The following is a 16,065-nucleotide window of genomic DNA, read 5'->3' on the forward strand; positions in this document are numbered from 1 at the left end:
GAGAAAAGCACATCGGGTCTAGAAATTAGGGACTGTCTTGCAGTCCAGCTACCCACTTAAATCTAAGCAAATGGCCTAATCTTCAAACTGCATGTCCAAAGAGCAAGCTGCTTGAGTAGAGAGAAGGCACAGCAGAGTGAGGAAGACTAAGGTCCAGACACAGGTGGCAGCAAGACAGGGTGGAGGCTTTGCTAAGCGAAACAGCCAGGCACAGACACACATACACATACCCCATGATCTCACTCATGTGGAAGCTTGAAAGTCAATCATAGAGCTGGGTCTGGGATTGCAGGTCTGATTCCAGAGACTGGGAAAGCTGAGGTAGAAGATCACAAGGTCAAGACCTTACTGGATTAAAGAGTGTGTGGAAATCTAGCCTGGGTAGCATAGTGAGACTCTGACTCAAAGTAAGATGCAAATGGGTCTAGAGACGTAGCTCGGGGGTAGAGCTGTGGGATCCGTTTCCAGTAACACACACAGACACAGACACAGACACAGACACAGACGGCACACACACAGACACACACACACGCACACACACGAGCACACACACAGACACACACACGCACACGCACACACACACAGACACACACGCACACACACAGACACACACACACAGACACACACACACACAGACACACACGCACACACACACAGACACACACACACACAGACACACACGCACACACACACGTGCGCACACACACAGACACACACACACAGACACACACACGCACACACACAGACGACCAAACCAGGCATCACTTAAGAACTCTACACATGCACACACAGACACAGACACTTAGACACACACACACGCACACACAGACACACACGCGCACACACACACACGCACACACGCACACACGCACACACACAGACACACACACAGACTTAGACACACACACACGCACACACAGACACACACGCGCACACACACACACGCACACACGCACACACGCACACACGCACACACACAGACACACACACAGACTTAGACACACACACAGACACACACACACGCACACACAGACACACACGCACACACGCACACACACACGCACACACAGACACACACACAGACACACGCACACACACACGCACAAACGCACACACACACACACACACACCCCACCATTATGACCCAGCCTTGGGGGTTATTTTTGGAGGCAGAGTTTCAGTATGCAGACCATGATGACCTTGAACTTCAATCCTCCTGCCTCAGTCTCTCCAGAGTTGGGATTACAGGTACTTCATGCTTGGCAACTGAGCACTTTATGAGCAACGGAAACAGTCATGGCTGGTATACAGAGTGACATTCTGGTTCGTGAACAAGAGAGCACATTCGAGTTCCCCTCTGCTCACCCTGCTTTAGGGCAAGGAAGAAGCTGGTGATGTCGCACGCAGGAAGCAGATGTCTGCCTCCCAGGCTCTCAGCGGTACAGTGGAAATAAAGAAGGGACGCAGACCTTGTACAGCACCTGCAGCTCCAGGGTTTAGAGGAGAATCGTCACCAGAAGCTCTTGGTATGATAGGGGTTTGTAAAGATCACTGGACAAAGCTAGGGTCACCACTGAGGTTGGATGTCATAGCCCCATGGTATGAGTCATCCATAGAGAAGCAGGTATGACCCTAGTCAACTACTTTCCAGGGTCAAGGAGGTTCAAGACAGGCAATGAGGGGCCTAGGGAGATGGCTCAGTCAGTAAAGTGCTTGCCTTGCGAGCATGAGGACCTGAGTTCAGTTCCAAGAACCCACATTTAAAAACCAGGCACATACTTGTAATCTCAATGCTGAGGAGGCAGAGGCAGGCAGATCCCTGGCCTGGCCTACTTGGCAAGTTCCAAGCCAGTGAGAACCCCTGTCTCAAAAAGCAAGACAGAAAGCTGGGCGTGGTGTCGCATGCCTTTAATCCTAGAACTTTGGAGGCAGAGGCAGGTGGATCTCTGTGACACCAAGGCCAGCCTGCTCTACATAATGTGTTCCAGGCCAACCTGGTCTACATAGAGTGTTCCAGGCCAGCCTGGTCTACATAGTGAGTTCAAGGATAGCCTGGTTTACACAGTGCATGCCAGGCCAGCTGGGGCTACAAGGAGACTCTGACTCTGAAACCAAACAAAAAACAAAAACCTTTGGGGGCTGGAGAGCTGGTTAAGAGCACTGACTGTTCTTCCAAAGGACCCAGGTTCAGTTCCCAGCACTCACATGGTGGCTTATAACCATCAGTGACTCCAGTTCCAGGGGATCTGACTCCCTCTTTTGGCCTCTGTAGACACTGCATGCACATGTCGCACTCACATACATGTAGGCAAATTATTCATATACATAAAAATAAAAATTAATTTAAAAATTCAAAAACCAATGTGGACGGCACCTGGAGAGTAACATGTCAGACATAGGTTTGGCAGTCAGCTTGACGCAAGCCTGGACTCACCTGACAAAGGGACCTCAACTGGAGAATTTCCCAGGTGGCCTCTGACCATGTCTGTGGGGCATTTTCTGGGCTGCTAAGTGATGTAGCAGGGCCCAGTTCATCATGGGCGGGGCCATCTGGGCTGGTGGGCCTGGGCTGTATAAGAAAGGCAGCCGAGCAAGGGCTGGAGAGGTGGCTCAGCAGTCAGAGCACTGGCTGTTCTTGCAGAGGGCCCAGGTTTGATTTCCAGCACCCGCTGACAACTGTCTATAACTCCAGTTCCAGGGACATTATCTGACACCCTCTTCTGACCTCCATGGGCATTGCACAACACGGGTGCACTTACACACATGCAGGCAATACACTCATACATACAAAATAAAAATAATAAATAAACGTTTTTAAAGGTAAGGCGGCCGAGCAAGCCAGGGGAGCAGGCCAGGGCGCTCGGGTCTCAGCTTCAGTTCCTGCCTTGACTGTCCTCTGTCCTCGATGGTGAACTGTGACCCTTAGGCCAAACAAAGCCTTTCCTCCCCAAGTTGGTTTTGGTCAGTGTTTTATCAGCAATAGAAAACCAAACTAGGACAACACCCAAGGATGACCTCTGGCCTCCACACACACATGCACACCAGTGCACCTGAGCATGTTCACACACACACATGCACGCACATACACAGGTGCACACAAGTACACACGCACACATGCACATCAGTGCACCCATGCACAATCACACACATATGTACACCAGTGTACCCGTGCACATTCACACATGTACACCAGTGTACCCCTGTACATTCACACACAGACATTAATGCACGCACACATGCATATCAGTGCATACATGCACATTCACACACATGCACACCAGTGTACCCATGCACATTCACACACACATGCATGCACACACATGCATATCAGTGCACCTGTGCACATTCACACATACATGCACGCAAACACACATGCATACCAGTGCATCCCTGCATGTTCACACACACGCACACCAGTGTACCCATGCACCTTCACACACACATATAAACACACACATGCACACCAGTGCACCCATGCACGTTCACACACACATGCACACCAGTGCACCCTTGAACCTTCACACACACATATATAAACACACATGCACACCAGTGTACCCAGGCATGTGCACACACATGCACAGACATACATACATGCACGCACACAGGCAGACCCACAGGACAGAAGCAGCACAAACTGGTACCCTTACGAGACAAAGGGCAGGAGGAGGGAGTCAGGACCCAGCAGCTCCACAGGCAGTCACACTGAAGGGAGTCACCTTCCCAAAGCCATGGCCAGCAGAGAGGTCAGAGGGCAAAGAGCTGAGGGGTGCAGGTCTGGGCCACTCCAACGTGCCATCCATCCCAGAGAGCAGTAGGACAGATGTCCCTGTTGAGACTCACCCAGACAGCCACAGTGGGCGTGCAGGGGAAGGGATCGCCTTTAAATTTTGCATTGGAGTGGGGGGGGCGGTTGTTGCTGCTGTTGTTGTTTTGAGACAGGGTCTCCCTGTAGCCCCAGCTGTCCTGAAATTCACTATGTAGACCAGGCTGGCCTTGAACTCACAGAGATTCGCCTGCCTCTGCCTCCCGAGTGCTGGGATTAAAGGCGTGCGCCACCACGCTTGGCTAAAATCTGTACTTTAAAGCCAGGAGGGGCAGTGCATGCCTAGAATCTCGGTACTTGGGAGGTGGAGACAGGAGGACTGCTGTGAGTTGTAGGCCAGCTTGGGCTATAGAGTAAAAGCCTGTCTCCAAATGAGCTCATTAACTAAAGACCCACAATTTACTTTTATTTTGAAGCAATAAACACATTATTAGTTGTAAAAAAAAATACTACAGATGGGGCTAGAGAGATGCCTCAGTGGTTAAGAGCGCTGGTTGCTCTTGCAGAGGACCCAGGTTTGGTTCCCAGAACCTACATGGTGGCTGACAACCATCAGTAACTCCAGTTCCAGGGGATCCTGCGCCCTCTTCTGACTTCCTCGGGCATTGCATGACATGGGTGCACTTATATACATGCAGGCAATACACTCAGACACATAAAATGATAAATAAAAAATATTTTAAAAAATATTGCAGAGAATTCCTGTGTGTCCTTCTGGTGTGATTTGAACTGTATTTAAAAATTCATATACTGAAGTCCTCATCCCCAGAACTCAGCCAATGCAGAGAGATGAGGCGGGTGAGAAGCACCATGTGGGTCCCCCTCCAGCTCCACCACTGTGACACTCACACGGAGGGAAGAGTCTAAGGATGGGGGAAGACAATCTCTACAGGCCAGCGAGAAGCTTTCCAAACCAACGCTGCATATATCTTGGTCTTAAACTTCTGTCTCCACAACTGCAAGGAAATTAATTCGTGTTGCCTCAGGGTCCGTGTGTGTGTGTGTGTGTGTGTGTGTGTGTGTGTGTGTGTGCTCATCAGCCTTAGTGGACTCGGCACTTCCCATGACATTAGCATGGAAGCACACTATCATCCCTGCCAGGTCACCACCCAAGACACACCAGTAATGACAGAGCTTAGGCAAACATGGACAGCTTTACAATCTGACTGGAGCATCCTCTAGGCCAGGTCTCCTCAGGCTCTTCACAGTAGTGACTTTAGTTCCCACATGAAAGGCACATTCTTTGTAGATTCCATTAGAGCTAAAATTATGCATTCAATTTGCTACAGAAGTTTCTAGACATTTACTGTTACTGTAGTTACTGTTACTGTTAGTGTCCCCCTCAAACCTCCAGAATGGAGGATTAGTAAGTTTGTTCTTAAGTGCTGTACTCAGTCCCGGGGCCAGCAGCCGTGGCTCACAGATGGACCCTGGGGTGTGGAACTCGATTTAGGAAGTATTAATCTGGACTCTTCACATACATCTTCTCAGTGCCTGTCACCGCTGTAGAGCTGCTGTGGGCTTCAGTTTTGAATGGCCCTGTGCTCACTTTTGGCCTGTTGCTCTGCTTTCTCAGGGTTGTAGAGACCAGCAGGGCAATGATACCCACAAGCCTTGGGTGACAACCACCCCAGAGAAGATGGCCTGTTCACAGGCCACCAGCAGGTCACCTCGGGGCGGGGGGGGGGGGGTTCCTGAATTTCCACACTGTTTGAGGGATGTCAGCTGTGTGTTCCTCACTCTCTGCTGCACCTGGGCTCAGCTCTGTTGGTGTCAGGACCTGCCAGTGGTCACATTCTGACTGACCCCTGTGGTACCTGCAGGAGGCCTCACCCTGCAAGCTTCCTGTGTGTCCGCTCACCTGTCCTAGTCCTCAGTGTGAAAGGTCAAGGACAGCACCGTCTGTCCAGACTGAGGAAAGGGTACTGCTCTGCTCCTCCTCCGTCTGTTTCCTCTTCTAACACACACACACATGCGTACAACACACACAAATTCATGTGTGCACACACAACACACAAATACACATTCATACATGTACATACAGCATGCAAAGATACAAGGACACACCACACACAAACAGAAACATTCACACAAACACACGTGTGTATGCACACACCTACATATACATACAACACAAGAACATGCACACGTGCTTGCACACACAACACACATGCATGTGCATGCATCTGCACATGCACACATGTGTGCATGTATGAACGTTCACATATCCATGTACATACAACACATTTGAAAACATATACATGCACACCTGGCACATATACACACACACAAACATGTGTGCACACAACATACTGATACACACCACATACAAACACACACGCATACATACACACACACCTCGGGCAAGGCTTGCACCAACTCCACTCCAAGTTCTCTTTCTCCCTTGACCATCTCAGTCCTCCCCCTTCGCTTTCTCTCCTCCACTGAACACAGATGTCTTGGAAAGCAACGATCCTGAAGCAGTCTTGGCACAACCTTGCAAATCACAGCAAATGACTTTCTCCCAATCTGTACGAGTCCTGCTGCTGCCCCCATCCTCTGCACGGTGTCGCGGGTGGCCTCTAATAATACACACAGAGTCCTTGCAAGGACAGATGAAGATTCTATAAGGCCAGATCCAAGGTCCTTAGCTAGGTTTCCCCCCTGAGAGTAACCCCAGCCAGGGCCATGCCAACTCTCAGACAACACTAACTGGGCTCACAGCCCTGACGATGAGCCACCTCCCCCTGGAATCCATGGATGTGGACAGACCCGCTCAGCACCTGCCTGCTTTTCTGTTCAGGATGTCTCTTTTAAGACATCACAACTTCTGCCTCATAACTGCTGTGGGACAGACCTGCTCGCACCCTGTGTCCCATCCTGTGTTGATTTAATTCTGATGCACAGAGATAGTCCCTCCCTCCCTGTGTGAAGATATGGCCCTTTCCTCAGGTTCACCATCTCAAGACAAAGTAGGCCACATAGACACAGAGAGGGCTGAGAACACTGTCTCCAGAGGCCACCTGACTCATCCGGGACCTCGGCATGTAAGCCTGGGTACAGCTCAGAGCTCCTACTAGTTCATGTCTACTTGGTCCCCTCCCCCCAGTGCCCTATGTTCCTTCTCCCCGAGTCCCTATGGGTCTCCTGCATTACCAGTTCTTAGCTCCAGAGTGGCTGCTTGACCTCCATCTCTGCAAGCCCTGCTTTGTCCTCAACTCCCAGGACTAACCTGCCCACTCAGAGACCAAGCCCACTTCCTCCCCCTCTTCCTCCCCCACCTGCTCAGGCCTACCCCAACCCACTCTCTCCAGCCCTTTTTGAGACTCTCACTGCCCAACCTCCAACTTGTGCCCCCAACCAGTATGACAGAATCCCAATGTGTTCTAACCTGTGGCATGAATGGGTTCTTATTAGGGTTAGATCAAGGTCTGGCTAATTAGCTCTCGATTGACTCTCAAGCCCACTTTTCAGGGCTGGGAGGATGGCTTGCTGGATAAAGTGTTTGCTGTGCAGGTATGAAGACCCAAGTCCAAACCTATAGAACCCACATAAAAGCCAGGCTGGCCTGACAGCCTCCTACAATCCCAGCACTCAGGAGGCAGGGAAAGGGGATCCCTGGGTAAGCTAGCTAGCTTATATACATGCAAACACATACATACACACAGAGGTATGCATGCAACAAACATATACACAGGCAGAAATAAAAAGTAAAAAGCTCTTTTTCCACCATGGGATGATGGGAAATGGGGCAAGGGGGTTGAAATTCCCTCAGTCAACAAATGTGCCCTCCAAATCCTTTTGTTGGGAGCTTATTTCCCAAAGTCTGCACTGATGGTGTCTGGACTGGGGCCTTCAGGAAGGAATTAGGCTTGGATGAGGTCATAAGGGTAACCCCCACGATGGCAGTAGTGACTTTGCGTGAAGAAAAGTCACATGGACCAGAACTATGAGGCTAGGTCAGTCTTGACGCTTCAGGAAGGCCTCACCAGATGCCAGCACTATGCTCCTGGGCTTCCCAGGCTTCCAAACAGAAAGAAATATTTCTTCTCTTTATAAGTTATCTGGTCTCAGGTTAACAGGAAACAGACTAAGATAGCTCGCATCACCCTGGCCAATGTGTCACTGCCTGGCCCTCCCTCCTTACCTTCCTATCACTGTCTTAAAATGGGCCAAGTTGTGGTCCAGGGTATCCCAGTGTCTGGATGAGAGCAGAACAGTGGGGGTGGCCCACACGAGGTCATGGTGCATGGGTTCCCCTTCCCCTGCAGTTGTAGAAGATTTGGGTAGAATCATGTTATATAAAGATAATCTCAGACCCTAGTCCCCAGTCCTTATGACTGGCTATACATGGAAACAGGATCTTTGTCGGTGTAATCCAGTTAGAAGGATGCTGGATGAGGGGCCTAACAAAATGACTGTGTCCCTGTTGGAGGAGGGAAATCAGGTGCACACAGAGGACACACGTGAAGGGGGCATGGTCATGTCATGGCTGAGGCAGGGATGAAAGAGATGCATCGACAACTTCAGACACTCCAGCCATCAGTATGGGAGCTGGGTGTTGTTCCCGCCAACCTCAAGGACAGAGTAAGAGTAACAGCTTTGTTTTAGTTACCATCCTCTGCTAGGGCAGCTGTAGAATGGTAAGATAGGTTCTGAACACAGCTAACAAGTTCCCCTTTCCAGGGACGAGGTCCTACGGAAGGGCTGCCTGTCAACTCCTCAGCAGAGCCGGGAGACTCAGAGATGCCTTTTCTATTCCAGCAGGAGCTTCACCTGGAACCGCCTCACCCATAATCGTTCTTAATGCTTTAACACCCTGGTGACTAAGGCGCTCTAATTGGATGGCTTTGCATAGAGCTGTGACCTAGGGAATGCACTGGTGCCCTCTTTGACCCGCCAAGCCTCCTGGAGGCTCCATCACAAAGCTCAGAGATCACCAAGGAGAAGATATTGGTCTGTTTTCCTACTTTTTAAAAAATGTCATGGTGGTGCATGCCTTTAATTCCAGCACTTGGGAGGCAGAGGCAGGCGGATCTCTGTGAGTTCGAGGCCAGCCTGGTCTACATAGTGAGTTCCAGGACAGCTGGGGCTACAGGGAGACCCTGTCTCAAAAAGACCAAAAATAAACAAATAAAAAGAGCGGTTTTATCCTTCAACGAACAGAATAAGGAAAAGGAGAGAGATGCTGAAGGCAGGTGGGACAGACCATCACAAATGCCACCAGGGCCCATGGCATCAGCCTGAAGGCAGGCTGGGGGGTCCTGAGCAGAGTCAGCATTAGTCATTTAGCCTCAGTTTGCCCTCGAGGGGAAAGGAGAGCCAAGGTGCCCCTAGTACCTTCTCATGTCCCCTGATAACCCTCAGGAGTCACGTGACTGTGGACTCCCCAGAACCACAGGAAAGAGGCAGATGGTAGAGAAGCCAAGCGGGCGGTGGGGGCGGCAGGTTTGAGGGGCCTGGGGACAGAAGGTGGAGAGAAACTTAGGACCAGGGAAACTCATCAGTGAGAGAGAGAGGGGGAGGGAAAGAGAGAAAGAAAAAGAGGGGGTGACAGAGAGAAGATGAGGAGGAGAAGGGAACGAGGGGAAAGTAGAGAAAACCTGGAGGAGGGAGAAGTAAAGGTGGGGGAGGAGGCAGGCGAGGAGAAAGACGTGCGATGGGGGGTGTCTGGTCCCCCCGGGTCAGCGCAAGCATCCCAGAGCCCATTCAAGTGACCCAGCTGTTCAGAAAGAGGCATTAAGAGGTTGAGCCACACCGGACATGCCTTTGCCAAGCACGTGTATCAACAGAACAGTAACCACAGATTTTTTAAATATACATATTTGACTGCATCACTTGCATGTAAGTGCATCTGTGTCTTGCAGTGCCCTGGAGTTCAGAAGAGGGTGTCAGATCCCCTGGAACTGGAGTTACGGATGGTTGTTAGCTGCCATGTAGGTGCTGGGAATCGAACCCAGGTCCTATGCAAGAGCAGCCAGTGCTCTTAACCACTGAGACATCTCTCCAGCCCCTAACCACAGGTGGTTTTAGAAGCCATGTTTGCAACTGTTGACACAAGCCAGTCTTCCAATTAAACCATCAGCTAGGACAGGCAGAGTGGAAGGTCCCTCCCAGGCGGCCTGACCTGGGTCAGGTGGGTACCAACACTTCTACCCAGCAGCAACACAGCTGGGCAGGCTCTGGACAGACTTCAGGAATGTCTAACTCTAAATGGCTTCTGATGTGACTTGGTAAAACCATGTTCATCTTCCCACACCAGGAGACCACCATGTTGATGCACCAGAAAGCAGGAGCTCACCCACCATCAACGTGGCAGCCTGTGTGTATCTCGGCCCAAGGTGCCAGCATCCCCTATGACAGATTCCGGTTTAACAGCTTTTAAAAACAAGCAGGGGGAGACGGGCATGATGGATGAGTGCAGGAAGCAGGCTCATTCGGAGATGATTTATGAGATGTCTCATGTTATGCTCATGGGATGTGGCTCGAGGGTGGAGGTCCAGAGATGGAGGACTTCCAATGTGAAGTACTTATAGGTACAGGCGGTTCAACCACGAACACTCACACATGGCCCCAGTCTGTGGGGCCCCAGCCTCTGTCACCTGCGGCCCCGCCTGGTGGACACAGAGGCCAGTGGAAGACTTGGTTCACTTCCTAGTTCCTGAACATGATAGAGTAACTTTCACCCCCAAAAGCATTCTGGAGGAGGAACAGCTGGCCACTGCTCCCAAGTGACCCCAACAAGGCGCACAAGCGTGACTAGGAGGATCTGAGACCATTTGCAGGGAGGGCTAGAGAGGAGAGCAGGTGATGCCTCTGCTGTGTTCCAGATACTCTCCCAGAGCACCTGACGGACCATCGGCCACAGCTGGGCCAACATATCACTTTATTCTGCAGAAGATTAACGCCCATTACTGTGCTTAGTGAAGACTCGGACTGGCTGCACAGTGAGGTCCAAAATGGAAGGAGTGAGCTTTCAAATAAGATCTAACAGACATGACAGGAAATGCACAGGCCGGGCCAGCTTCTTCACCACCCTTCCTTGAGCAAGAATGTTTCTGCAGTGAGGGGAGCACACTAAGCGGCCTGCATGTCAAAGCCAGTCCTAGAGCTTAGACCCAGACCCACCCATGGGCTCTTCTGGGCCAGGTTCTCCACCGCTGAGCGGGAAGACACACTAAATAGATGCTTTTCTACGGGGCACTGGAGGCAGGCAGGAGATCCACATGCCCCAGGGGTGGACTTGACATTGCTGGGCTTCCCTGGGTACTGCTCTGAGGTGGGGGAAGTGTGTGTAGAGGAGTCAGCAACCCAGCATGCCTGGCTGCTCGCCCATGTGCCTGGCCTCCTCCTTCGGAGATGTATCACCCACCTCCCGGAGCTGATGAAAAGACATAGTATCAAGGTCACACACAGGCAGCCGGGACACACATTTGTGCTCTCCTCATTCCAATGGGGAGCTCCCTATGAGTCTACTCACCCCACAGGAAGAACAAGGCTCTCACGTGCCTAGCCTCAGCCCACTACTCACAGCTATCTTCACAACCCACAGGGGCCAGTCTGTAAGCATGCCAAAACAGGTCTATGAAAAGTCCTCCCTCGATGCCCCAGACCCCTTGGCTTTGTGTTTTCAGCTCTGATGCCCTCCAAAAGATACCGTGCTGGGAATACTTGTTCTCAAACCCATGGAAGGTGACTCTGGGTCTTGTAGCCTCCTTGATAGAGGCCGTGAAGAAAGCACTGTGGAAGGAGCAGGAGGTGTGCTGTCCCTGCCACCTGTCGTCTGCAGCATCTCCCTGTCCTGCTGTCCCCTCTCAGGGGTAGAGTCCGGAGCCCCATCCTCCAGGGACAGGACCCCAGGGCTTGCCTGCACTGCACTGAGGCCAGCCACAAGCCGTACTTCCTGCTAGACCAGGAGCACAGACCAGAATCCCAAGAGTGTCTCAGAGGAATGGTAAGGGTACTGGGAACCTCCCAGCACAGCTCCGCGGCAGCACTGAGCTCCTGCTACGTCAGCGGCACGGGAATCAGCTCAAACTTGGCCCCAGATTCACCTCTGCTCCCACACCAGGCTCCAGCCCAGTCTGCCTCACGAGAATAGTAGTGGCCCACAGCGGACTTCAGGAGACTCTGGCTTCAGCTCTACCTCCCTCCCCTGACTCCACCCCGGAAGGCATCATCATCTTCATCAGACTTGAATCAAGACAAAGTCCGTGACTCAGAACCCTTACTGGATTCCACTGGCCTTAAGCAAATATCCCAAATCCTTCACGCCAGTCTCAAGACCTTTCACTGCAGCCCGGAGTACCCAGGACCCCATCCCCTTCCCACTCAGCCTGGCACACCAGCGTTGCAGCCACTTTGGGGGCCTTTGCCCAGCATCCCCGTCTGGAAGGCTTTTCCCTCAGGCCTCCTTGCGATTCTGCCTTACCTCCTCTACTCTGTGCAGATGGGGACAGCACCCAGGGCCTGCCCTGTGTAAACAGCAGCTCCCTGTGCTCCCTGTCTTCAGTCCTCTTTGCCCGTTTCATTTCCCCTTCAGGACTTTTCTCTCCCTGACATCACTTTGAATCCGCACTTGCTTGTTCTCCACACCCCACTAAGTCACAAAACCCATGAAGATTTTCTTCACTGCATTCCCAGAGTCCAAAAGAGGCTCACTGGAGTGCCTAAATGCAGACACTCAGCCTACGATGGGCTGTGTCCTGATAAACCCACTGTCCCTTAAGAAATTAAGTGAGATGCACTTATCAGGCCTGACCCTGCGCGCATCCTGGCTGGGCCACACAGCACACTGTAGAGTGCTGATTCTTTCCCCTTGTGACCAGGTGGTTGGTCAGAACCTCAACTGTTCTGCAGCAGCATAACTCAGATCCCAGTGTAGGAAAAGATCCAAATTCAGAAATCAAAGCAGTTTCTACCCATCACCCTCACACAGAGTAAAGAGGCAGTGACGTAAGTCAGGGACTGTCTGGGTCCCGAGTGATGAGTGAGGAGCAGTCTGTGAACCGGTAAGCCGGGCGCAAGAAGAGGACACCAGGAAGACCTGACTTGGGGAAGGGATGAGAAGACAGCCGGCTTGTGCCTGGAGGAACACCCACGCTGTGTGGCGTTCTGACCAACAGACTGCAAAGGGCTCTGGAGAGACCAGCTAGTGCCCTGTACCTGGTTCCCATTCGCACAACATACTCTGCCCAGCAAAGGCCGCCATCACAGGGGGCCAGCAAGATGGCTCAGAGTAAAGGCACTTGCCACCAAGCCCAACAGCCTGAGTTCAATCCCGAGGACCCACATGATAGGAGGAGAGAACCAACTCCCGCAAGTTGCCCTCTGACCTCCACACGTGCACTGTGGCACACATTCTCACACATACACACGGATAAATAAATGTAACTTTAAAACTGCCATCAAAGGCCACCACAGGAGCACGCTGAGGCACATCACTGCTGAGGCTTCCGCACCTTGCACAGTGGCAGACTCACCACGTACTTCTTGCTGGATTTTGGCGTTGTGATGGAGACTGAGTCTGGGTGCTTACTTGAGTAAAGTCCCTTGTCCCACTGACCTTATACTGACCAGGTGACTCAAGGGGAACCTTTTGGTGGTTTGGGTGAGCCTGGCCATACCCCTGATTATGGAAGCCTCGTAAAGCTTATGGTGTTTCGTGATGGTAAACACATAGATGAGCCAGGAGGATGGGCCACCCTAACTTTCTCGTGGGGGCACAGTGACCAGGGTCCTCCCAGATCTCACCCTTGTGTATCTTTTATCATAGAGCCAAAATCACATGCATAGCACTTTCTTGAGTTCCACAAGCAGGCCTAGCAAATTATCAAAACAGAAGGGGGTTGGGCACTCCTGACAAAGGGCAGCCCTGAGCCCTGTGGCCGGCATGAAAAACAAGGGCCGACTTGCAAACTGGGCCTGAAACCTGCAAGGGTGATGCCTGTGTCTAGCATCAGAATTGACTTGCTGCCTGCCCCCAGGGGACAGATGATCACTCTGTCCCCTCCCCAGCCAGGCAGAGGCTTAGTACTGCTTGGTGAGCTTCAGGGCCACCTAGGCATTAATTAGCGCGGAGAACAGGTACAGCGGAGGGGTCAGTTCCTGACCTTGGCCACTTGGGGAATCTCGTGCTGACGCCTGGCATCCGACTATACACCATGTCTACCCTCCTCTCCATACTAACTCCCCAAGACCAAGCTGATGGGTGCCGGGACATAGAGAACAGCCGGTCCTCACAAAGTTCAACCCCATGCTTTCCTGGAGACCTGCTGACTCTCCTTCAAGTAGCCTACTTGCAGAAGCCACGAAGATACCATGATCTACAAACATACACATGAGACAGCCTGCCCCTACCTTTGTTCCTGCCCTGCAATGCCTTCTGGAATGTGGAACGGCCCTGTTAAAGTGTTTTCCCATTGCAAATTCAAACTCCGTTGCTGGTGTAGGCGAGAAAGTGGATCTTACCTGCGGTGGGAGGTAGCGTCTGCTTCCCTGTGGCTGGGGCCGCTGATGATCCGATCAGAACTTCCTCAGCGTGGAATGTAGCAGGGAAGAGCTGGTATCACAGAAGAGTGTTAGGTTCTCACAGACAGATTTCCAACCTGGAGGAAAAGGAAAGAAATTAAACAAGAACAAGGGACCCACTAACTCCAACTTCTGACCTAAAACAAACATGAGCATTAAAACAGAAGGGGGCCATGACCAAGATCTTCCGCCAGGGTCAGCACTGTTCCTCCACAGAGCATTCGGGTTTGCCTGCCCCGGGGAAGGAACCGACTCTCCAGGAGTCATGAGCACCCTTGGCCCGTCTGCCCAGGCTCACTCCCTCAGCGCTCTGGCCACCTGCCTCCTCCAGTACCCCAGTCCCAGGCACTTATCTCCCACCTGGCTGCTCCCACATCTTCTTCCAGGCCTCCTCTGGCTTAGTTTCCCATCCATCACTGCCTTCCCCCACACCCTGCGGTCACCTCGTCCCTCTCTCTTTATGAGATGCATCAGATGGAGTCTCTGCCCTCATCATAACCCTCAGAGGTGTCTAACTTCAATTAGAGGAAACACCCAAGGTTGCTTCAATGGCCATGGGAACCCAGCTTTTGGGAGCTGAAGGTTTTCCGGTTTTGTTTACCTTAAGCTGTACTGAGTGGGAGATAATTTAGCAGCCTGTCCCTGCTGTGGAGGCGCGTTTCCCTTACTCTGCAGTGGGACGCGCCATCCATCACCCGCTGTACAGAACAGCGCAGAAAGCAGGCCGGAGAACCCTGCAGCCCCTGCCGAACCCCACGCAGCCATGCACCCCCAGCTGCTGTGGGCTTGGAGTGTGGCTAGGATCAAGCTCCACCCTCTTGACTCCCATACCCCACAATGTCAGAGGAGGGCAACAAGAAGTGGTGATAGAGGAGGCAGTTGAGAGACGGAAGAGAAGATGTGGTCTGCTCAGGACCCCAGGGCTCCTGCCACAGTTGTCCACTTATAGTGTTGGGAGCAAAAGGGTCTCATCTGTGGGGACTGAATCTCCCTCACTCTCGGAACCACATTCATTGTGCCCCACTGTGCACAATGTACAATGCCAGGCCCCCATGCCCTGACCCTGGCAAGCTCATGGCCCAGCTCAGGAATACCCAGAGCATGTCCAACTGTTGACCCAAGAAGGACAGTCTCCCAGCCTCCTCGGCCTCCTAAGCCTCCCCCAGCTGCAGGGGGGTGAGTAGGGGAACTCTAAGCCCCAAGCTGTCCCCTATACACACGTGCACACACATGAATATACACATATGTACATGTGAGTACAGGCTGTACCTTCAGGATCCCAGGTTAAAGGCTCACAGTCCGTCACTGGTGAGGAAAATGACTGCCCCCATTCATTCTATACAATAGGTAAACTACACCCACCAAAGACCAAAGATCCTCATATCCTGAGAAAACCCCCTCCAAGAACTCCTTTGAAAAAAGGCTCAGCAGCAAAGCCTGTAGCCAAACTTTTTCCCAAGCCTCCAAACAGAAAATCACACACAGCCTTCAGGACCCAAGAACAGACTGGGGACATCACCAATTCTTTCCAAATTAAGGGTCCCAAAGAGTTCCTTTATTTATAGGATTCAAGACAAGAAACAGAAAGGGAGGGTCAGTAAGGGGCTTCTTCACTCAGGAGGTGGAGGTAGGAGGATCATGAATTCAAGGTCAACCTGGGCTACATCACACACACACACACACACACACACACACACACACACACACAC

General features: G+C 51.9%; 1 protein-coding gene across 6 annotated transcripts in view; it reads right to left on the reverse strand.

Moving 5' to 3' along the window:
• The window catches only part of Rbfox3 (RNA binding fox-1 homolog 3), a 448,346-nt gene that overhangs the window by 331,438 nt on the left and 100,843 nt on the right, over window positions 1–16,065 (reverse strand). For all 6 annotated transcript variants that reach the window (XM_017802340.2, XM_017802339.2, XM_008849668.3 and 3 more), the window contains exon 2: window positions 14,297–14,433. The gene's annotated coding sequence lies outside the window, so the exon portion shown is untranslated. The remainder of the gene's footprint in view (window positions 1–14,296; window positions 14,434–16,065) is intronic.

The sequence above is a fragment of the Nannospalax galili genome, unplaced genomic scaffold, assembly GCF_000622305.1.
Source record: "Nannospalax galili isolate Female #2095 unplaced genomic scaffold, S.galili_v1.0 scaffold945, whole genome shotgun sequence".
Lineage (NCBI taxonomy): Eukaryota > Metazoa > Chordata > Mammalia > Rodentia > Spalacidae > Nannospalax > Nannospalax galili.